Consider the following 25,634-nt stretch of genomic DNA (forward strand, 5'->3'; position numbering starts at 1 on the left):
TTGAATTCCAAAGATATACAGAGACACAGATCTGAGAGCTTCTTATCTTAAAGAGTAATGGTCCTTTGCCAGGCCAGTGTGGCTCAGTGGTTGAGAACAGACCTATGAACCAGGAGGTCACTGTTCAATTCCAGGTCAGGGCACATGCCTGGGTTGCAGGCTCGATCCCCAGTAGGGGATGTGCAGGCAATGACTCTCATCATTGATGTTTCTACCTCTCCATTCCTCTCTAAAATCAATAAAAATATATTTTAAAAATAAAAAAAGAATGGTTCTTGTGTCTTCTACCCACCAAACACACCCAGTATGGACAATAGACATTATAAATGTAGTAAGAAGATTATATAAGCCAATAGTATTGCCTTTGAATCTATGGCATACCCACATGCCCAGAGAATGAATAGCATGTGACAACATTTTAAGGGAAAAAAAAATTCTTTAAGTCTATAGTTTTACTTTGTTTGATACAACTCTCTTCTCTCTCAACAATTGGGGTTTTCACAATTTAAAAGTAAAGAGAACTTATGTGCATGTATACAAGTCCTTCAGTTGATCTCTTATCTCCCCCAGATCTCCCTAACCTCCCCGCTGTAATTTGACAGTCTGCTTGTTGCTTTACTGTCTCTATATCTATCTTTTGGTTCTTCAGTTTATAATGTTCTTTATCATCCATAAATAAGTGAGGTCATGTGGTGTTTCTCTTTCATTGACTGGCTTATTTCACAGAGCATGATGTTCTCCAATTCCATCTTGCTGCAAATGATGAGAATTTCTTCTTTTTAATGGCAGCATAATATTCCATGGAGGGGGGGAATGGTATATGTACAAAGATAATAATTTAATAAAGAATAAATAAATAAATAAATAAAAGTAAAGAGAATTGACAAGCTTTTGGAGTATGAAATATGTCCATGGTATTATTTTATAGTTCATGCCCCAAATCTGTTTTCATCTATGCAATGTTGTCATCAAATAGGTATTGTTATTAATTATACTAGAAGGCCCATGCATGAAGATTCATGTAAAAATAAGCCTTCCTTCCCCTGGCTGCTGGCATTACCTTCTCTCTGGCTGGAGCTGCCTTTTCACCTTCCCATCCTGCCCAGAGGCCCAGAGCGGTTGGGGTGGTGTGAAAAAAACCTGTTTCCTGTTCTGCCCCCTGCCACTTGGTGCCTGCATATGCAAATTAGCCCACCATCTTTGTTGGGTTAATCTGCATACTCACTCTTAATTGGCTTGTGGGTGTCGTGAAGATTCGGTCAATTAGCATGTTATTCTTTTATTAGGTAGCTTCTCAGAGGAGTTAGGTATAGAAATTTAAGTCACACGCTCAGGGTAACACAACAGGTAAGCTGTAGAGCTGACAATTTCACCTGTATTGACCTGGATAGAAAGCCCAGCCTTACACCTACATGCACTGCCTTCTAACTATGTTCATCAGTTTCCCCCTAAATTGCATCAGAAAAGAAAAAAATCAAACAGATATTCTTGGCAGAGGATTCATTTGATAAAACCCACATGCCATTGGTTCGCCTCTAACATTTAACATTCCTGATACTGTTTGCTGAACGAGGAGAAATGCTAAGACCCAAAACCAAATGTTTACCGAGCAGATTATCCTCGATGGCCTTCTGCTTAAAAGTTTAAATTTAAAAATAGAAAGTGACTCACTCCAGGACCGCTGCCAAGCTGTGTGGGCGCGGCAATGCGGGCCAAGGGGTCCAGAGCTCCAGGCCAGCAATGCATCTTCCTTAGTCCCAGTGGTAATAGCCTCCCGCCCTTCCTTTTAGAACACAACGTAGTACCAAGCAGCTTCCATTACTGCCTCTCGCATCCCTCTCACCAAATCAACTCCCTTCTTCTCTCATCCTTCAGAATCCACAAATGAGTCAAGAATTAATTTTGTTTTTTTTGAAGCCACATATTAGCAAAGGATCTAATGTTCCCTTTGGTGCCGGCTAACTAAGGAATTCCTGCCTCCAACCTTGGGAGATTCCAGGAGTTCGAGGCATCAAGGTTGAATCTCTTTTGATAACTGATCTAGGGTCAATTCCTTTGTCCCCTGGAAAATAGAAATCAGTACAACTTTGGGGCATCTTTTTCCAGGAGACACGGATATTTCAGTCCACATGTCATTTGGCCACACAACAAGGAGGGAAGACAAAAGGTCACTCTCCATTTCATAGCTGGGGAAACTGAGGCACTGGTGGATTTTTGTGTTAATTGAATGATTTCCTCACAAATGCCCCATTAATCAGAAGGTAGAAAGAAAAATCAAAGCAAACCTCAATCCCTTGGATTCTCATCCAATTTTCTTTTTTTCTAGTTTCTACTGTGTATTTTTTGAAATTTGTTTTATTTATCTTTATTGTTGAAAGTATTACAAATACTGCCTCCCCCTCGCACTTTTTTTTTTTTTTTTTTTTTTTTTACTTTTCAGGTGGAAGAAAGGGGGAAATAAGACAGAATATGTGGCAGGGACCAGTTTGGCTCAGTGGATAGAGCGTCGGCCTGCGGACTGAAGGGTCCTGGGTTCGATTCCGGGCAAGGGCACGTACCTTGGTTGCAGGCACATACCTTGGTTGCGGGCACGTCCCCAGTGGGGGCTGTGCAAGAGGCAGCTGATCGATGATTCTCTCTCATCGATGTTTCTAACTCTCTATCCTCTCTCTCTTCCTCTCTGTGAAAAATCAATAAAAAATATATTAAAAAAAAAAGACAGAATATGTGGAAATATTTGGAAACCTTCAGGAAAAAAAGCAGTAAAACTAAAAACAGTGTTATTCTGTAGAAGCTAAGTATGTTTGTCATAATGAAGTCCATTTTCTATTGTTCTAATATAAAAAAAGAAGAGCAAGTGAGCTACACTTAGCATTTAAATTAAGTTAATGTTCAGGAAGGTTGACAATATGAAATGTGGCTCTAATTTTCATTTTACAGTTGAAGTAAGTCCAATTAAAAAACATTCCCTGTTACTAAAAACACACACCCCATTTGTTCTTATAAAGCATAATTATTGTAAAAGTGCACCTTTAATTTTAATGTTTACCTAATAGATGTAACAAACACTATAGTATGTGTACACTTGGTTTATTTACTTCCTATAGACAAGTTAATATTGAACTACTTTTTAATAAGCAGACTTTATAAAAAGAATATCTAGAGTTCTTAGTGCCCTTAGAAATCAGGATTTATATAATCCATGTTGCTTATGGACCTTGTCACATGTCCCAGTTTGTATTCCATTTATTTTTATTTTTCCAACTACAAAAGCAATATAAAAACAAAAGCTTTTTAGTTGGCTTAGAATTAGTCTCTATTTATGTTCAAAAAATGTTGGCATCAGAAGCCTGGATATTAAAGTATGGGCAATGTTTCCCAAGTAGTTACAATTATACTTTGTAGTGTTTCAGAATTCTCTGTCATTCAGATTTTTTAAGGAAATGCGATTTTTAAATGCCATGCTATTAATGCCAAATAATTGTTTTCATATTTTCTTTTTCCCATATAAGTATTTCACTTCTTTACTTTTCTAAAGGCAGCGTGGGGTCCACAGGAGGAAGTCTCTAGCTTTCAGCTTGGTTTACAGATATGATGATTAAAGTGTAGGTTCGTAGCTCACTGCCCCCTCCTCTGACAGAATGGAGCCTAGAATGGAAATTCAAAGACAGATTATCCATAGCGGAATGTACCCTGTTTCCCCAAAAATAAGACACTGTCTTATATTAATTTTTGCTCCCAAAGATGCGCTAGGTCTTATTTTCAGGGGATGTCTTATTTTTCCATGAAGAAGAATTCGGTACACATTTATTGTTAAATGAAAATAAAGGAAATTTATTACCTGTATATGGTACAGTAGTACGGTAGTTGTCAACACAACCAGACAAACTGTGAATCCTACAGTATCAAGAATTTATTCATTTATCCAATGAAAATCATGTCATCATCTTCTGGAACATCATCATAACAATCCAATTCCTGAATTTCCTGGTGAATTTCTTATGACTCCAATTCTTTCAGGATCAGTGGAACAAATCTCTCATGTTTAGCCTAGGGGGGCCTTATTTTCGGGGGATGCCTTATATTTCACTCAGAAGGAAACCTGTAAGTAGGTCTTATTTTCGGAAGATGTCTTATTTTCGGGGATACACGGTAGTTTGATTTTAGTAACCATAGCCCACGGCATGAACATATTGAATTTAGGCTCCAGTGGTGCAGAAGAGAAAGGTAAGAATATTCCAAAAAGCTTCATGTTTTCAAATTAATTCTATACCTATGATCTTTGTTTTGTTCTCTGCTCAATCCCTGGGAAGTTAAATTCACAATACACAATGGTCAATATACACTATAAACATATTGATGGAATATTTAGCCTAAATGCAAATGTTATGACATGAATTCATTCAGAAAATAGTTTTCATGAATGTATAATATCTGGCCAGCACTGCTGTAGGGGAAAAGTCTACAACTGTCTGAGCCCTTAGCAGGTTTACAATCTAGTGTGGAAAACAGACAAATAAGCATGCAGATTATAAATAATAACACATGAACAATGGGGAAAGGGCAGGATTCTATGAAATAATATAATTAGATATTAGCAAAGGCTTCTCTAAGGACATAATGCTTAGACTCTAAAGAACAAGGAGTCAGCCCAGCAAAGAGTAGAAAGACTGCTCTTGTTAAAGGACCGAATACTTCAATGTACTTGGCGTGGGGCTAAGGGGCTGATCAAAGATGAGGCACGATTTTGCTGAAGCTTGCAGGCCATTAAGCTGAACCTTTAGAAAGTCAATAGCAGGAGAATGCCAAGTTCAGTTATATGCTCCCTCTTGCTGCTGTGGATAGAGAATGCACTGAATATGGCAAGGACGGAAGTGGGAGAACTAAGATTGCAATTCTACGGTGGCAGTGGAGATGGAGAAGGATGGATTGTCTGGATTGCATATGCATTCATTTTTCTAAATGGATCAGTGAGCAGCAGAAATAGCATTTCAGGCCGACCAGGGTGGCTCAGTGGTTGAGCACTGACCTGTGAACCAGGAGGTCACGGTTCCATTCTGGGTCATGTGCCCTAACCCAGAATCGAACTGTGACCTCCTGGTTCATAGGTCGTCGACATTCAATCACTGAGCCAGGCCAGATGGACTAAAAATGTGTTTTGAAGCCTATAAACATGGTTATTTAATTGTGCCATTGTGGCTTTACAGGATAAGCACAAAACTGAATGTCTTCATCTGAAGGGGTCTCTGCTTCAAGCACATAAAATAATTTCCTTCTGTTATATATATTTTTTTGAATTTTAATTTTCCCCTCCATAGTATGAGGTAAAGAAGAGCAAATCACACAGATAGATAGATAGATAGGAGATAATTTCTCCAGCACTTATTTTCAGACAAGAGTGGAAACAAGGCATGATCTACACCAGTCACAGTCCCCTCAGTAGAGAGTGGTCGCTCCGTGGTGTCAATGGAGAACAGGCAGTTGGAAATGAATAATTTAATTAAAACTTGGGACTATTTGAACTTTGCAGGGGCTGGATGTGATACACTCCCTTCCAGCACCTCTGAGGGAATGACCCCTTTCTTCTCTGTTTGAGCCACCAAGTCTCATCTCTTTCCAGCCCCAGGATTTCCCATTAAACCCTCTGGTTTTCCCAGAGGCAGAAGTAGTAGGAAGTATTCAGGAAGTTAAGTGATTTGACCTAGTGACACAGGTAAACTGAGGTTAAAAACAACACCTGTATGTGTATTCATAGTCATACAGTATACACATATATAACATTTTCACACTCTGTAGTATATGTACTGACTCCAAGAAAAATTCCCTTTCTCATACTCCACACAACTGATATTTTTGCCTTGGAGAAGACATGCATTAAATAGGCAGGCAAGGTCAGCTAGAGGTCATTTATCATCATGATCGGGCTAAAAATCCTATGAGACATTTTACATTGGGCTAATGTTATCGGTAAGGAGAATTCCCACTCCTCACCTGTTCTTGGGTTTTGGCTTCTTGTGACATCCCAAGAAAAAAAATTTTCTGGGACTCGCATGGGAGGATGAAGTATTATAAAAAGTTTTATTTCTGTGGAATTGAACCCCTGAGTTTCCAAAACCCCACTTCCCTTGTTGGACCCAGGAAGAATTGTAGCTGTGGCTTCAAAAGAGCTGGAATCGAAGCCAGTGTCCAGAATGTTTGCTCCATATTGAAGCAGTGTTCAGGCCAGCATCGGGCTGGCTTCGTTGGTGTGCCTCATTGTTGGTGTGCCATCAGCCCATTGCATGTGGGATCCGCATGGCCGTGGGCCACATGGGCAAATGCAAGAGAGCCAAGAGCAAGGATTTCTTTGTTAGGAGGATTATGTGTTCCCAATTTCTAGTGGGCTTGTTTTGGCCCTGGTTACTCTGGCCAATGATCTCTGTTCCCATGTTTGATTGACAGGTATCTTCCCTAGTCGCTCCCACTTAGGGTGCATGCACTCATCCCCTCCCCCCAGTGACCTACAGAGAATGGACCAGTGGTTCCCAGGGAGAGTGTGATATTGCATGTTCCTGGTGAAGCTGCCCAAATGGCCATGCTTAGAATGGTTGGCCTCCCATTTACCCCTTTCCTATTATTAATGACTAGCTAATTTCAATGGTTATCACAAAGGACTCATGATCTTCTTGGGCAACAGAAGAATCATATGTAGGCATGGAGGAGAAAATGGTCAAATATACAAACCTAGATCCTGTTTGTAACTATCACTGTCACCAATAGAATGTTGTAGAGATGCACTGGCCACCACAAAAGGGAATTGGATTCAAAAGAGCCACACGGTGTTTATTCAGTACCATCCTCCATCCTTCACATCTACCCTCTAGTCTTCAGAGCTACTAGCTGACGTCTTCAGAGCTATTAGCCTGCTTTCTCCCCAGCCCTCGAACCAGCTTCTAAAATAAGGTAATTGAGTTTTCCTTCCTGATCTCCCCTTTTCCCTAGAAAGATGTTAAGATAATTGTGATAGGAAAGAATTCAGGCAAACTTGTTTATCTACTTAGAACGACATAGCTGAAGGAAAACTCTGCCTCTGCCCAAATAAACTTTTCTAAAAGCCTTCCTAAAACAAGGTTAGAGACACTGAATGTAATCCCTAATAATTGCATGTGGAAATTCATCAGAGCAAGGCTAAACATCAAAAGCCCTTGCCACCATCTGTCTTTGCCAAGGCCCTGGCCATCAGTAGTATCCAAGCCTTTAAACAAATGTACAATACATGTGAATCTCTGACAATTCTGTTCTTACCAGCAGCTGGGTGCAATGGAAAGCAATTCAAATGCTGCTCCTTCTCCCAGGGTGTTTATTGTCTCTGTCCTTCAGCCGCCATGGAAGAAAGGTGGCTTAACCATTAAATCATTAATTCTCTTTTCAGACCAGATCCTAATTTATATCTTAACTAGGTGCCCAGTGCATGAATTTCTGCACCTTGAAATGAACTGTGGGCCTTGAGGCTGCATGGGTACAGAAAATGCCAAAATCAGATAGTTTATCCCCATCATTTATTTGGTCTTTTAATGTAACAACTATTTCCTTTTTTCCCTATTTTTTAAAACATATATTTTTATTGATTTCAGAGAGGAAGGGGGAAAGAAAGAAATAGAAACATAATGATGAAAGAGGATCATTGATTGACTGCCACCTACACACCCCCTAACGGGGATGGAGCCCCTAACCCAGGCATGTACTTGACTGGAAATAAAACTGTGACCTCCTTGTTCATAGGTTGATGCTCAACCATTGAGACAAACCAGCTGGCTTTTTTTTTTTTTTTTTTTTTTTTTTAACTAAACTACCACCTGTAGACCTTTCTTTGGCTCCTTGGTCAACATTACTCATATAAATTAGGATATACATCTCTCTATATAAAACCCTAATATGCAAATAGACCAAACAGCAGAAAGACCGAAAAACTGAACAACTGGTTGCTATGATGTGCACTCACTACCAGGGGGCGCATGCAGAACATGGTGGGCATTGGCTGTGGTGGGATGGTGGAGTAGGTGAGTGGGAGCACCAGACCAAGGTAGGGTGCCAGTTACTGTCACCGGGATGAACCTCTGATGGTTATTGAAAATTCTTTGCTCCCATGCGTCACGATCTACCTGGCACTCTCATCTGCTGCCAGCACCAGAGCCACTGCTCAAACCCACTGCCAGCACTGGCCCCACTGGCACCTGTAGCTGGTGCCAGAGCCATTGCTCTCATCCACTGCCCAGTACCTGGCACTGGTCCTAGTCACTCAGTGCTGTTAGTGGGTGTGAGCGGTGGCTGCTGGCCCCTAAGGACTTCTCCACCTCTCCCTGCTCATGAGGGGCAATTGGGGCAGCAGCCACTACTGGCACCCACTGATGACTCCAACCCCGCTCTCACCCACTGCTAGTACCAACCCCAATCGCTCCACTCTGTCAGTAGGTGCAAACGGAGCCTGCACCATTAGTGCATGGGAGCAGTGGAGGCAGGAGTGGGACTGCCAGCAGAGAACTGGGGGCTGTGGTGGGAGGGGCCATGTTGGGATGCAGAGGATGGGCCAAGACCCACCCCTTTGCTCACTGCAGCCTCGTGGCCCACAGTTCATTTCAAGGTGCACAAATTTGTGCACTGGGCACCTAGTTAAGATATAAATTAGGATCCGGTATGAAAAGAAAATGCCAAAATCAGATAGTTAGCAGCTAGAGGCAGTGGAATTCATTTAGAATCAACAGTATCAGCCACACAAGAAGGTTTAAATAGTGAGCCAGTCTGCAGAGGGAATAAAAGGAGACATAAAAAGTGTGAAGAATCTGTTGAAACACAATTGTAAGCAACGTGAAGTAACTGTGAATGGCTGAGAAATCATAGTAGCTTGATAGGCCTGCTGGGCATATCTAAGGAGAGAAATAAGGTTTTTCTTTGAACAAAGTAGTGCCTATGTCTGCAAGCTTGGTGGGGTTTGGGGCTTGGAATATACTGATACATTATATATATGCCATTTAAAGCCTATTCATGATGAGGAAGGAAACCAATCTCTTATTTCTATAAGTAGTCACAGTAATGAAAAAAAGTTGCCATTATTTGCTATTTTCATCAAGGCCATCTTATTATGCATTGAAAATGCATTTATCTGTGTGTTCTTTGTATAGTAGTATGAAATGAACACTTCTAGTCAAAGTGGTTGTGCTAAACGAAGATTGTGTTTCCTTATGCAAATAAAAGGTATGGCTGATTCCAGGCACATAGCCAATGCCACAGAACTCAGATGCGTTCTTTTTTTTTAAATATTTTTTTTATTGATTTCAGAGAGGAAGGAAGAGGGAGAGAGAGATAGAAACATCCATGATGAGAGAGAATCACAGATCGGCTTCCTACAAGTCCCCCATTGGGGATTGTGCCCACAACCCGGGCATGTGCCTTTGACTGGAATCAAACCTGGGACCTATCAGTTCACAGGCTGATGCTCTATCCACTGAGCATAACTGGCTAGGGCTGCTCTCTTATCTTTCATGAGTGCTCCATCCACAGACAAATCTTTCCCATCCTACCGGCAGAAGCTCCAGATAGCAAACCTATCTCCTCAGGAGCTTCAAAAAAGCTCCCCAATTTTATTAATCAGAAGTGCTGCCGTTGAGTTCCAGTAGCCCTGATTGTCCCTCCTCCAGCCATTCACCTACCTGACAATTAGCCAATGACTTGGTGGGCATGGCCTGATGTCCACCCCATTTAACTTGTGCCGAATGAGAAGGAAAGAAATTCAACATGCAAATTGGAATGCTACTATGAGAATTTTGGTGGATGGTTGCAGGGTAGATAGAGATATCCTTTATACTTTCTACTGGAACAATATGTATAGCCAAAGAGGAATTTGGGACTTAGATCTGAAGGATCCTAAATCCAGACCAGGAGTCAAGGCTTATGAAACATCTACATGCAAAAAAGGAGAGTGAAGAGGGCCACAAAAATTAAAGAAAAATCTCCTTCCCAGTTATTTTTGTTTCCGTGTAGTTATCAAGGAATGAGCGGTACTTAAATATCACTTGTTGAATTGAAAAAGGGAAAAAGAATAGAAAAGAAATAAATGGGTATTATATCTTTTTTCTCATCATTTTGGAGGTGAGAACATAGAAGATCAGAGAAGCAATATCAAGTCCCTAAGTAACCCAGCCAGTGAGTGGGGAGCTAGACTGTGAACTTGGATTTGGTTGGCTCTAAAATAATTTCTAAGAGAAAATCCCACTAATATTCATGTCCTACAAACTAAGTATAGAAAGGCACATTATTACTGTGCCTTTCAAGTGTAAAATTTTCAAAATCATGAGAAAATTTTTGGGTAGAAGTTACCTGTGGAAAATGTATAACATTCTGATAAATTCACCCTACTTATGAAGAAATTCGTAACTAAGACAGAAAAGCTAGTGATCTATATTTTAATGGGGGAAAAAAGATTACTAGTTAAGTTAGTGGTGTGTTTTTGTTTGCATAAATCGACATACTTGTTTAAAGATGTAGAAACATTTAAATATTTTCAAACAGAATTCACATTTAAGAGGGAAAGAGTCACACTATGCTTTCTAAGGCATACATTGAGTGAGGATTTGAATTTTAAAACCTAGCTCTCTAGAAAATTCTAGGAATAGATTTGAAATTCGACTGTGGCTGCCTCAAATTGCACAGAATTCAATCTCCTCTCCCCTTCCTCCCCACCTTTTTGTGGCTAACATGAAGGAATATTTGAAATGTGAAAAATAACCTTTTCTGTCTCTCCCTGATGGTGTTGCCATATGGCATCAGCATTTGCTCCCATTCTTTTCACCCCCCTATTTATTTATTTTAATCTCTACTCATGATTAGTAAAAAGATGGGGGAGCTCTTAGAGTCTATTCCTGGCTTTATTCCAATTTCCCAGTTTGGCAAGATCATTAAATTCCCCTTACCTGAAGAGATGGCCATTTTTTAAAAAAATATATACACTTCATTGATTTTTTTACAGAGAGGAAGAAAGAGGGATAGAGAACCAGAAACATCGATGAGAGAGAAACATCAATCAGCCGCCTCCTGCACACCCCTTACTGGGGATGTGCCTGCAACCAAGGTACATGCCCTTGACTTGAATCGAACCTGAGACCTTTGAGTCCGCAGACCAATGCTCTATCCACTGAGCCAAAAAAGTTTCGGCAGATTGGCCATTTTTAATGGAGCATAATATCCTTCACCTGTTGAATGAAACCCTTAAAAATGATAGTGCCTTATATTGTAAGAGAGTTTCTATCATCTGTGGATTTGTTTTCCTCCCTAGGTTCCAAAACCATCTGTGTCTTCTCATTTATGACCAAGACATTTTTCAGTTTCAAATGTGCTTAGAGCTGACAAAACATAACATCTGGGTTTCAATGGAAGGAGGAAGGCTCATTTGAAAGCTTTTTAATGCCCCTAGACCACAATGAGATCAAATTGAGGAACATTTTTTTTTATGAGTTGAGTGCAAATGAATTAGGAACATGCGGATTAAATTTTTCCTAAACCTCCAAGGGAATGGAAATATTAAGGGAAAGTGCTTTGCAAACTGCCTCCTGGCTTCTGCCAAAGTCAGAACACTTGAAAAAAAAGAGTAATATCGACTGAATCCAAATGGATCCAGCATTTTCTTCTCTGGTATATAGAGGATACTTTTGATCGTTGAATAAAACAGAATAGAATCAACAACTTGCAAGTTTCATATCCAACAATGTTTAGTCTTCGGTCTAAAATAAGCATATTCCTGAGTCCATTCAATCTCTTATTTTTTCATTGCTGCCTGTTTTGTTTGTTTAAAAATAGCCAAGAATAAGTAAATAACATAACTGTACTGATGTGGTGTGAAATCTCTGTCATTTCATGTGCTTTATTTCAAGGATAGGAGAAATGGATTAATAAATATTTGTTTCAAGTGTGTGAGTACATAAAGACTGTTTATTTCAAGTCAACTCTATTTTGTTGGGTTCTAAAGAGCTTTTCTAATTAATGGAAAATAACCTTGTCCCACTCCTGGACACCTGTAAATCACTTAAACATTCATTTCATGGCCAATATCATCCAAACAACATGCATGCCTTTGTATAGGTGTGTATAGGAGTGTGTCAACCCAGTGTTACTAATGCTTGAACTCACAACATCTAACCTGCAGCTCCTGGAAACACAGAAGGAGTAATTCTTCCATTAGTGCAGAGAAAACTCTTCCATGACTGTGGACTTGAGTGAAATCCCTGCAAACAACAGTTCCAGAGAGGGCAGCTGGAGGGGAGCAATCATCAGCATAGAGGCTGCCATTTTGCCAATTTCCTGCGTAGGAAGCAGTTGAATATGACCCTTTGCTGGTGGCCATGAAGCCAGGCAGTGACGGGGAGAAATTCTCCCCTTCTGCCCTCTCCTTAGAAAGCCTTGATCTTCTCTCATCCCCAAGATAACCAATGCCATGACAGATCTGCTGCAGCCTTATTGCTGCTGCTAATACCAGATCCCCACCTGGAGACAGCACGACGCGCAATATTTGAAGCAGTCTCTTCTGGCACAAAATGAACTTGTAAAGCAGACTCCATCACTGAGGCAAATGTGCGCAAATATGCCAGCGATAGCTCCAGAAGATACTTGAGGACAGTAAGATGAAAACCTCACTACTGACAAGGTTTTCTTTTTCTTTTCTTCCCCTTCCACCACCTCTTATAATTCAGCATAATACCTCCAGAGACATCCTTGTTCTACCGCCTCTTTTACTCAGGAGAATGGCTGGAGGAGGCGATGGTTAATCGGAGTGAGAAGGAGGTCCCAGGAATATACGTCTTCTCTGCAGGAACGTGAGAGCTGGCTAGTTGAGGGGTGGGTGGGAAGGGAGTCCAAATGAACCCTCCAAATTAAGAAAGAAATGAGAGCCCGGCCAGTGTTGCTCAGTGGTTGAGCATCGACCTCTGAACCAAGAGGTCACGGTTTGATTCCCAGACAGGACACATGCCCAGGTTGCAGGCTTGATCCCCAGTGTAGGGAGGCAGCCGGTCAATGATTCTCTCTCATCGTTGATGTTTCTCTCTCTCTCTCTCCCTTTCTCTCTGAAATCAATAAAAATATTTTTTTAAAAAAAAAAAGAAGAAAAAAAAAGAAATGAGAGAGAACCTCAGAAAACAAACACAGGTCTTGCTCATCATAAAGCTGATATGTAATGTGCAGCATGATGTGGGGGACTCTTTGTTCTCCCCTCGTGGGAGTCTGTACTTGTTCTCCAATAAATCTCCACCTTTGCTATACAAAATCAATCAATAAAAAAGTGAAACATGAAATGAAATACAAATGGCTTGTGTTGGAAGCTGCCCATTGTCCTCACTAGCAGAGAGGGGTGGACAAGGAACCGGGAAGGCTGGTCAACCTTGAAGTTCTGAAAGGTCAGAGGCAAGTACCCACTGTTTAGTTGAGACAATGGTAGCTAAAGCAACTTCCACCTTCTAGTTTTATGTAAATTCTTTCTGATTGGTTATAGTTGGAATTGCCTGCCTAAGGGCTATGGGTGGGTCCCATAGTCTTAATAGAAGGGATAGCAAGGCCAGAGCTGGGTGGAGTCTTTCCCCTTGAGCTGGGTTCTCGCCTGGCCTCCAATATTTCCAAATTAATATTTTCTAGTTCTTTTCATTTGTGTGTGGCCTCCTCCAGAGCCCAAACCCTGAACAATGCAGGATGGGGGGAGTGGGGTGGAGACACTTGCAACAGGCAGCCCAACACGGGGCACTCACAGGCTTGTTCATCCATGCCTCACAGGAGGGGAATCTCCAAAGGCAGCAACATCTTCAGTATCACAGCCTCCTGCTTACCCATGGGAAAAAGTACAGAAAGAAAAAGTGTCCAAGAAGAACTTCATCCAAATGACCAAGTGAGGAGGGGGGGATCACTTCAGTGAGGGGGGTGGGGAACCAGCATGGAGCAACCGTGAAGGAGGGAAGTGTCCCTAGGTTGCTGAGAAGTGAACATGCACCCATCCTAATGAACTTTTGGAAAACTCATCATTTCACACATTCGCAGGGAATATGCGTTGGCTTATGACAAAAGAACTATTCAAGCACAGTGAAACATACCTGGCCAGTTAAAATGCAACAACCGATTTAATGGACACTTTCCTTAAAGCTTCTGAAATAATGCATTTATTTCCTTTACTCACACTGCCCAATGTAATTCATGAGAGGAGAGCTGTGTTTGTTTTTATTTCCATTCTATAAGACATCTTTGGAGCTCAGATCTTTTCAGTACATGCTTAGTTATAGTGAGTAGGGAAAGTGTGTATTATGCCATGTAAAAGCCAGACTGTAATGGTTTCTGATTCCTAACACCTGCCTGAGACCACATGGCCCCGTGTGAAAAAAACAAAAAAATACAAAAGCAAAATTCCATTTGTGCATGTCCCTGTGAACGGTGACTGTCCATGATTGGCCGAAGGCTTCCATCATACAATGGTAATGTATGAAGTTTTCCATATATACATTTGAAATTGGAGAAAATATTTCTGCACATGATCACAAACCAAAGACAAAACGAATAAGCAAGCAATCAAGGAATATCAATAGGAACAATTAAATAATTTCTAAAAGTAAAATCCACACACCATCCTTTCTCCCCATATGCAGTATTACAGACATTTAGCAATATAATTTTACTATTAAAAGCATCACGTATTCTAATTATGGAATAAAATATGCTAATATTGCAATGCTGGAATCAGAGAATAACAATATTTTGAAATGATCCCCAAACCCTATATAAATATAATACTTTTCATGTATGTATTCTTTCACTGAGAAATCATTCATCAAAGGCCCTCATGACTTGGGAGAATACAATACAGGAAGAAGACTCAGAATAACAGGAGAGGCAATCTCTGACTTTTCGTGGCCGCTAAGTCTGGGAGCTACTGGCTACACACTTTCTATATTGCCTGACTTAATTATGAGAGCAATGCTATAAGGGAGAGACTATTATTAGCCCTAATTTACAGCTGAGAACACGGAGGCACATTGAGTTTCAGTAGGTCACCTAAGGTCACACAAGCAGAAATGATCAGAGGCAGGAGTTACATTAAACTGTCTCCTTAGCTCTCAGTCCCCATGACCTCCTGCTGGCTGGCAGGGACCTGGAACATGACACTCCTCCTTAGCACCTGGAGCGCAACCACAGAAGCTAGGGATGGCCATGCATCCCAGTGTGGCTGCCTCCACTCTGCAGCCAGAGAGCCCCTTTCAGATATCTGATCTAAGGTGTAATTTCTTATGCTCTGGGTCCTGGTGGTGGCCGGGGTTGTGCATAGTTATAGGAGGGGTCTTGGCTGGACAGGGCTGTGCATGTAGATTGTCATGGATGATACATGATTGCAGTGATGCTCTCCACATGTGGCAATTATTTGAGATACTTAAAAAAAGTATTTTGTTTTGTTTTTTTAATGGATTTCAGAGAGAGGAAGGGAGAAAGAGAGAGAGAGGTGTACTACCCTCCTGCACACCCCCTGCAAAGGATCGAGCCCACAATCTGGGCAGAAAATTGAACTATGTCTTCCTGGTTCATAGGTTGATACTAAACCATTGAGCAACACTGGTCGGGCTTGAGATACTTTTTTAAATACCAAATGCAGTGGTCGGCAAACTCATTAGTCAACAGAGCCAAATATCAACAGTACAACAATTGAAATTTCTTATGAGAGCTGAATTTTTTAAACTTTAACTTTTTCTAATGCCACTTCTTCAAAATAGACTTGCCCAGGCCGTGGTAAAGCCACACTCACGGGGCCAAAGAGCCACATGTGGTCAATTTTCATATAAGCCTTTTATTATTAGAGGATTAAATAACCGAATCGTATTTCTTTTGTGATACTCCTGTCACCTGAATTACTTTATAAGACTTTTATACGGATGTGCTCACATTGAAGACCTCAAGCACAATCACATACACATTTCTGTTGTTTCTTTCTTCCTAATACACATTTTAACACTTAGAAAATTATTTTATATAGCGGAAACATGTTCTGGATACAAGATCGACTTTTACTTTTCAGATTTTTTTTTAATCCACCTGCACAAAGAGAGAGACAGGGTGAGAAAAGAAGGAACTACTTGTCATGATTTATCAGTTCCCAATGGAAAAGGATAGACTGATTCATAATGGTTCTATTATGTGTCCAGCAAATGCCAAGAGCTCTTTTCAACCCAGTCAGATATAACCACTTCTGTGAAGACCTCCTGACAATTTCTACCTGTCCAGTAAGGATGGTTATTGCCTCATACGCATGTCTTCAATCATGGTCATACAGCTCTGTGATCTGTTTGCCAGCTGTCTTTCCTACCAGACTGGAAAGTTCTTGGAGGCCATAGGTAATATCCTATTTATCCTCATATTCCTTGTTCTATCTCAAAAGTCTGGCAAGTTGCTGCAACTCAAAACAAGATTGTTTAAATAAAGGATAGAAACCAGCATCCTATAGACACAATCTCAATAAACGTCCCAAAATGTTTTCTGTAAAATACTCTCCTTAAGTTTTACATGTGTGATGTGTTCAAGGTTTGAAAGAAAATCAAAAGTAGAAAATTAAAGGAAATTTCATAATATTTGTTGGTGGTAATGTTCTACCTGCCAAATATTTTGCAAAGTCTGTTCCAAGGACTATCTCCATTTACCTTCCCAACAACCTCATGTGACCAGAACTTGCCTTCGATGCATCTTCTAGAACACGACACTAAGGTGCACAGAGGTGAGAGGAATTGCCTAAGAAAGGACAGTAAACTAGGAAGTTGTGGAATTGGATGACAAGCAAACAGCTTTACTCTAAAGCCTACCCTCTGAACTATTATACAGAGTTCATTCTTATATTGTTATGTAATAATTATTGTATTATTTCCCATTCAAACAACAGCAAACCTATTTTTCTCTCCCTGGGAAATGGTGACAACTTTTGGCATCTAAACTCAACAGGGAGCTTGCAATGAAGGCAAGGTCAGGCTCAAGAAGCAAGAACTTAAAAGACCATACAGGTGTGGGAGAAAAAGACAGCAGTGATGGGACATCAACAAACCAGAAATTGGACCCCCAGGTCAAAGGCAGCACCCAGCAATGTGTCTCCTCTTCACTGGCTGCTGCATACACTCATGATGCACGCTGGCCCCATGTCCTGGACTTGCCCCTGATGCAAAGCCAAGTGAGATGCTGCACAAGCCCTGGGGGTCTCATGGTCTAATAGATTTCCACTCTAGCATTGTACTGTACCATATGCTAGCCAGTAGCTACATATGGCTACTTGACTTAAAAATGTAATTAAAGTGAAATAAAGCTAAAAAATTCAGTTCCTCTGTCTCTCTCACCACCGTTCAAATGCTCAATAGCCACCTAGTGGCTATCATACAGAGCAGGGGTAACCCTATATAATAAAAGGCTAATATGCAAATCAACCAAATGGTGAACAGTTCGTCACTAGGACGTGCATTGACTACCAGGGGACAGACGCTCGATGCAGGACCTGCCCCCTGGTGGTCAATGCGCTCCCACAGAAGCCAGGCTTGCCGCTGGGAGCTTCTGCCTCCACAGCAGCTGGGCTAAGGGACCTCCTCAGTGCACAAATTTTGTGCACCAGGCCTTTAGTCTAGTATAATTTCTCTTCTTCATAAAGTTCCACTGGGTACTACTGCACTAAAGAACTATCCTTAAGAGCAAGAGCCATTACATTGCAGACGCAAATGCTAGCTGTGCATCTTTGGGCAGGACCCTTACCCTCTCTATACCTCCATTTATGATCTATCTGTTAAATGAATATAATTTTAACACTTGCATTTGAGAATCATGGTAATGATGATTTTAGTTAGTTAATATAAATATGTTGAGCACCTGACTGATGTATACATATCAACAATATTGGGTTTTAAAGTTATTGTCATGGATATCATTAACGATAAGTTATTTATATCTCTGGAAACATATGATTTGGTTATGTTATAAACCCCGAAAGACCAGACTCCTCTTCCCAATTTATAGAGGTGAACAAGTAATTCTTTGAGAAATTACCCACATCAATCAGATTCCCCTTAGTGGGATAGGGAACACACAATTCATGCTCTGTGCCTGGGCTCCTGTCAACTGCCAGACCACCCTAACACAGATCTGTTGGTGTTTATATATTAAATATAATAATACATGTCATGATATGATTTATATAATAAAAATTATGTAAGTAAAGTGAACCAGATGGTAAATAATAAAAGCAAACTAGAAACAAACACGATTCAAGTTATTTACAGAAAAGAGTTACTTAAATTCGGCATGGCTGTAACAGAGCTACTTGAAAGACTTTACCACCCATATCTTTTCAAATGTATGTGCCAGTTAATGGGCTGGTTTTATGCAGCACATAAACATGAGGTTACATTTAGATGTCGGGGATAGATCCTCCTTTGTGGAAGGCTCTGGAAGAGGGTAATAAAGAAGCCCAAAGGGTTTTTCATAAAACATTGAAAAAATGTATCCCTTGAGTGAAAAAAGGAGACTTTCTGGATCCACTTTACACTGATCTGTTGGGTTTCTTAAACTATCCCATAGGTGGAGCAACTGAAATTCATCTATAAATACAGATTTGCAAAGTGTTGCTTAACTTTGAACAAATATACTACATTGGAAAATATTGCGCTACCAGAACTACCATACATACATCATTCACTCATGTGATAATTTTGTTTTTTCCTCATAGAGAATTGTTTAGATATACTGCTTTAATGCTGATGCTCAACTCCATCACATGTGTATCAATGACTGTAGTGAGGAATCATTGTGTGCATAGTTTAATCCTGGGACTTTTGACTTAAACAAAATGAATACATGTAGAAGCAAAATAAGCAAAGCAAATCTAAAAAAAAAACAAAAAAACAAAAAAAAAAAAAAAAAAAGCACAGAGTTAATAAATTGTGATATTTCACCTACCTCTATTTTTTTAGAGAGGATTTAAATATGGAGCACTTAACACACTGCACATCTTATATCACTTAATTAGAAATTATAATTATGAAGAATTGTATGAAAATATGTGACCTTCACAAAAACCTTATAAGGTAAGTATGTTATCTCTTATTTGCAGAAAGGATCACAAATCTAAAACAGCATGTCCAAGCTAAAGCTGTCCAAATGATACCTAGTAAAATTGACCACTTATACCCAGATCTGCCACACACCTTCCATTGCCCTTAGTACAGAAAACATCTATATGCTGATTACCCCAAATGTACATGTCTGGCCTGGATCTCTACCCTGAACTCCAGACTTGTATCAAAATGTTTCCAAGACACCTAGGCTTGAAAGTCTAATTATCATCTCAAAATTAACATTTCTAAAGCCAAACTCTTTATCTTGCCACCTTCTGACCTCTATCATCTGCTTTTGCCTTATCTTTTTTTTATATTTCTCTTCCCGGAAATTTCATCCCAACAATTGCTCAGGCCAACACCTTGGAGTTCTACTTAACTTCTCTCTCTCTCTTATACCCTATATCCAGTTGCTCTGAAAATTTGGTTAAGGCTCCCATCAAAATATGCCAATAATCCAATCACTCTACACTTCCTAACTTCTCTCTACTTCTTCCCTTTAATTTGTTCTCAGCACAGAAGCCAGAATAACTCTCTCATCTTTGAAAGAAAGAAGCCAAAACCCTTAGAACACATGTGTCAAACACAAGGCCCGCGGGCCAAATCCGTCCCGCCAGGCCTTGCAATGTGGCCCGCACCGCGCTGTCATCACTGCACTCCGCTGCGTTTCCATCACAATGACAGTTTATGACTGTTCAGTAAACCATTCGGCTTGCGATTTAGGCTGGATTTTAGATTTTGGCCCCTTCTCTGATTGAGTTCGACACCCCTACCTTAGAATAATCGATAAGGCCCTCCATCATCATTAACTCTCTAGCCTCAACTTGCAGGGCTGGCCCATGGCTTACTCCAGTCTAACAATACTAGTCCCATCCATGTTCAATTAATTACTGAGATATCCTTCTACCTCAGCGCTCTGCATTCCTGGATTCTTCTGCCATGAATACCCTCTTCTCAGTTATCTGGTATGATCAAAATTATATACTCTTCAAGTCTTCGTTCTTACTTCCTTACTGAGCAGTTCCCTTACTAACTTATTTAAAACTAAAGGCCTGATACACAAAATTTGTGAACAGGGGAGTGTGTCCCTCAGCCCAGCCTGCACCTCCTCCAATCTGGGGCCCCTCAAGGGATGTCCAGGCAGTCAGATATCCCTTTCACAATCCAGGACTACTGGCTCCCAACTGCTTGCCTGCTTGCCTTCTTTCCTGATTGCCCCTAACTGTTTCTTCCTGCCAGCCTGATAACCCCCTAATCACTTCCCTGCCAACATGATTGATGCATAACTGCTCCCTTGCCAGTCTGATAACCCCTGACTGCCCTCCTTTGCAGGCATGGTCCCCCCCAACTTCCCTTCTCTGTTTGCATGGTCATCCCTAACTGCCCTCCCCTGCAGGCTTGATCACCTCCCAACTGCCCTCCCTTGCAGGCCTGGTCCCTCCCAACTGCCCTCCCCTGCTGGCCACCTTGTGGTGGTCATCTTATGTCCACATGGGGCAGCCATCTTTGGCCACATAGGCACAGCCATCTTGTGTTTGGAGTGATGTTCAATTTGCATATTACGCTTTTATTAAATAGGATTGAAACCTCTTCTACTCAGACACACACTCTTTATTCCTCCTTTCAAGTCTTATTTTTTTCCATAGTATATGCTTGTCCCCTCTGGGGACAGAATAAGAGGATATGAAAATATAGGCTAAGACACTGATATTTATTCTGTCTCCCCTTACTAAAACTTAACCTCCACAAAGGATGACATTTGTTTCTGTTTTGTTAACATCTTTCTCCACAAATGCCTAGAAATATGTATCGATATTTAATAAGTATTCGCTAGATGAATGAATGAATGAATGAATGAATGAATACACAAGGGAAAAAGGTGCTACAATGGTAGAATGCTGTTTTATTTCCTGTGTTTTCTTTCTCTTCATATGAGCAATAATTTATATTCTCCATGCTGTGTTTACTTACATGGTAGATTTCCTTTCCTGAGTTCCCACCACCATTCTTATCATATTTTATTTCTCTCTGTTTCTTGTTTTGATTTTAGAAGCTCTTGCTTTTGGCAAGCACTGAAAGAATCTAAAAATGTCCTTGTTTGAAAACAAACATTTAATGATAAATGTAGTAATCATTAATGGTTTATAGTCATGGTAGTAGCAACAGCAGAGCAATCATTCATTTAGGCCTTTTTTGAGTTATAGACCATGATTGATCCTCTACTTGTTGGCTTATTTAACCCTCAGAAAAACCCTATGGAACGTCCATAATTAATAGGGATGGAAATGGGCATTCAGAGCTTTGCCTAACTGGCTCCAGGTTACAGAACCAGTAACAGAAAAGTTGGGATGTTTATGCTAACCATTCCTTATCCATATAGTTCACAGCATCTTTCTTTCTAAACGTTAAAGTACAATATATTGAAAAAGATTTAATTTGCTCAATACATATTTGTCAACAATTGACTCGGTATGGGTTAAACATAATCAGAAAGATTACTGTTTTTCCATGTACATACTACAGCAAAGTTTTACAAATGATTCACAGATACCAAGTGAACTCATCTTTTTTTGATTTAACAATACCTTACTCTTTGTCTGCTTTTTTTTCTCTTTTTCTGCTGCTAAAGGTCTTGTAGGATAAGCAGGTGACTTTACACAGCCTGACTTTCTTTCTGAAGAATGGTCTTGCTGCCTTGAAAAGGACTCATAATCACACCTTACCTTTCTTCAGATATGTTTGCTGGGCTCCTTGGGGAGGCTTTGAAATGCTGACACTCCGTGTAAGTGCAGTGTGTTTGCCAAAATATATTCTCTGTTGGGGAGTCTGAGGACTTTTTTTATTTACTTATGGACACAGCATGGTTTACGGTCTCCCAGAGTGAGGAAATGGAAAAGGAAAATGACAAAAAGCAAAATCGAAACCAGCTACTTGGTAAAATAACTTCAGTTTGTACAAAAGGAGACCAGTAACTTTAAGAAAGAAAACACCTTAAGAATTCATCAAGCCCTAGCTGGTTTGGCTTAGTGGATAGAGAGTCAGCCTGTGGAACAAAGTGTCCTGGGTTCGATTCCACTCAAGGGCAAGTACCTTGATTGAAGTACCTGGTCAAAGCTCATGCAGGAGGCAATCAATTGTCGTGTTTCTCTCACATGGATGTTTCTCTCTGTCTTCCCCTCTCTCTGCCATTCTCCCTTTAAAAAAATCAATAGAAAAATATCCTCAGGTGAGGATTAACAAAAATAAAAATTTAAATAAAAAAACAGAATTAATCAAAGTACTTGGGGGGGGGAATGATATTTATTGAGCACTTATTGTATGCCAAACTTTGAATAAAATGTCTATGTATATTTTATACTATGTCTTTGCAATGAATCATTGATGTGGATGTTATCCCCACATTAAAAAAAAAGTTTAAATGGGGCACCGATATTGAAAGAGTTTATTTTTTATTTTTTAATTTTTTTAATTAAAAATATATATATTATTGATTTTTTACAGAGAGGAGGAGAGAGGGATAGAGAGCTAGAAATGTCAATGAGAGAGAAACATCGACCAGCTGCCTCTGGCACACCCTCTACCAGGGATGTGCCCGCAACCAACGTACATGCCCTTGGCCGGAATTGAACCTGGGACCTTTCAGTCCGCAGACTGACGCTCTACCACTGAGCCAAACCGGTTTTGGCTGAAAGAGTTTAAATGACTCATAATCAACTTATTGCCTCTTCATTTTGAAAACCATGAGCTTCCATATTCCACTACAAGAATAATATGTGACTATACTCAATCTCCTTTTGCCAGTGTTGGGTAACATGTGTTTGGTTATCCTTATAACTCTAGGTGGAAGTTTCCTTCTCATTCAGGAGTTGAAAAGAAGGTGTTTAAAAGGAGGAGATCAAGCCCAGCTGGCATGGCTCAGTGGTTGAGTATTGACTTATGAACCAGGAGGTCATGGTTCGATTCCTGGTAGGGGCACATGCCTGGGTTGCGGGCTTGATTCCCCATGTGCGATGTACAAGAAATGGCTGATTGATGATTCGCTCTCATCATTGATGTTTAGGTCACTCTCTCCTTCTCCCTTCCTCTCTGAAGTCAATAAAAAAAGATTAAAAAAAAAAGAAATAAGGGAAAGGTTTGCAAGACAAAATATTGGAAAGACATGATCTACACAGGAAAAAATCATTGGAGACCGCAGAGCATTTCCTCAACTATTCAACTCATTACTGAAAACATGCATAAGAGAAACTTCTTGAGGGGAGAGAAAGAATCACTCAACCAGAAAGGAAAAATCTCACAATTCACAGGAATCAAGATTTCAGCAGTTCAGCCTGCTTGTCAGTCCCCAGTCCTGCCCAACCCTGCTCGAGGGTGGGGTTGAGGGGAGAGGGCCCGAGAGGTGCTCAATGCACCTCATGGTGACCGGTCATTTGGTTATCATGGTCATTACAGACAACGGCTTTTTATAGAGAGAGACTAGAGGTCTGGTGCATGACATTCTTGCCCAGGGGTGGGGGTGGTCCCCTCAGCCTGACCTGTGTCCTTTAGCCGTTGGGGGATGTCCAACTGATGGCTTAGGCCTGCTCTGAGGAAAGCGGAACTAAGCTGCAGTCGACATCCTTAGTGCTGCTGCAGAGGCAGGAGAGGCTCCTGCAACCACTGCTGTGCTTACCTCTGAGCTCACCAGCTTTTAGCCTGGCTTGTGGCTGAGTGGTGCTCCCCCTGTGGGAGCTCACTGACCACCAGGGGGCAGCTCCTGCATTGAGCATTTGTCCCATGGTGGTCAGTGCATATCATAGCTATAGGTGGTTCCGCTGTTTGGTTGGTTTCATATTACCTTTTTATTATATAGGATTTCCTCTGCTTTTAAATCTCCATAAAATTAATTGAATGTATATAGTAAAAAAATAATGACAAGGTGTTCTGAGGCTTATAATATATTTAGAAGATTGCAAAGCCAGTGGGAGAAGGAGGGATAAGTATGTTATTAAGGTCTTATGCTATCCAGGCGTCTTCAAACTACGGCCCGCGGGCCACATGCGGCCCGCAGAGGAGTCTGATCCGGCCCCCCAGGTTTTTTGGGCAGTGAGCGCAGCCGAGGTGTTACAGTAGGAATTAGTAGTTCATATAGTCCGGCCCTCCAGCTCTCTGAGGGACCGTGATCTGGCCCCCACTTTAAAAAGTTTGAGGATGCCTGCACGAAGTCAAGTAATATTACTTAAGTTATACGTTAAAGGGTATAATGAAAGTAGAAAATAAATTTATTTCTTTATTGTGCCCCTATACTTATATGTTCCTTATTCGATAAGCTAGACTTTTAAAAAAATATGTTTTTATTAATGCCAGAAAGAGGATGGGAGAGGGCAATGAGAGAAAATCATTGCTCATCTGCCTCCTGCACACTTTTACTAGGGATTGAGCCTGCAACCTGGGCATGAGCCCTGACCGAAATTCCCACTGTGACCTCCTGGTTCATAAATCAACACTCAACCACTGAGCCACACTGGCCAGGCAGGTAGCCTTTTTCTTCAATCATACACATGGATGATATTCTGTAGACCCAATCTAAATTCTATTTTCTGTTATCAATTGCTAATCCAGTGCCAATAAAATGAAAGGCTTATTAAACTACACAGACAGCATACTTGATTGAAGGCATGAAACAAAACTGCATTTATCCATATATGAACTTTTTCATGTTATTGCTTTTATTGATATAGAGGCACAATTTGATTTTTTTTATCTGCTTACACATTTCTCATCTAAATATTTTTTGAATCTTCCTGAAAATTCTGTTTTAATGATATGCATGCTTCTGTTTTTAAATCCAAAGGAAAACAGCATATGATTTTGAAAAAACAGACAAGTTAATTGACTCTATGAACTTTTGAAATGCAGCGATGCATTCAATGTTACCACTGAAGCTAATCTATTTGCGTTTTTGAATCCATAAATATAACTGTTTATGTTGAAAACACCTGGTGTGCTCCCTCACTTCCTCATGTATGGCAGACATGATGTCTATAATTCTCAAAAAATAAAAATTAACTATTTATCTCTTATCAAATAAGATAAAAAGCCTTTTTAGTCTTTTTTCTTTATATCTGATACTAGAGGCCCGATGCACAAAGATTTGTGCAAGAATGGGCCTTTCTACCCCTGGCTACCAGCACCACCTGGAGCTGCCTTTCTGCCTTCCCATGCTGCCCAAAGACCCGTAGCTGCTGGGGCAGTGTGGAATGTTGCCATGGTGACAATGCAAGTGTCCAGCTCCACCCCTGGTAACTCAGCACCTGTGTATGCAAATTAACTCATCTTTGTTGGGTTGATTTGAATACTCATTCCTGATTGGCTGGGGGACATCATGAGGGTACTGTCAATTTGCATCTTTCTCTTTTATTAGTGTATATTGTATATACTGTACAAATGCCAATTCCGGTATCATATAACAAATGATTTGAGTAATGGAGACTTACTTATTATATAGGGACATATAATAAGCTT

Source organism: Pipistrellus kuhlii, unplaced genomic scaffold (genome assembly GCF_014108245.1).
Source record: "Pipistrellus kuhlii isolate mPipKuh1 unplaced genomic scaffold, mPipKuh1.p scaffold_m20_p_17, whole genome shotgun sequence".
In the NCBI taxonomy this organism is placed as follows: Eukaryota; Metazoa; Chordata; class Mammalia; order Chiroptera; family Vespertilionidae; genus Pipistrellus; species Pipistrellus kuhlii.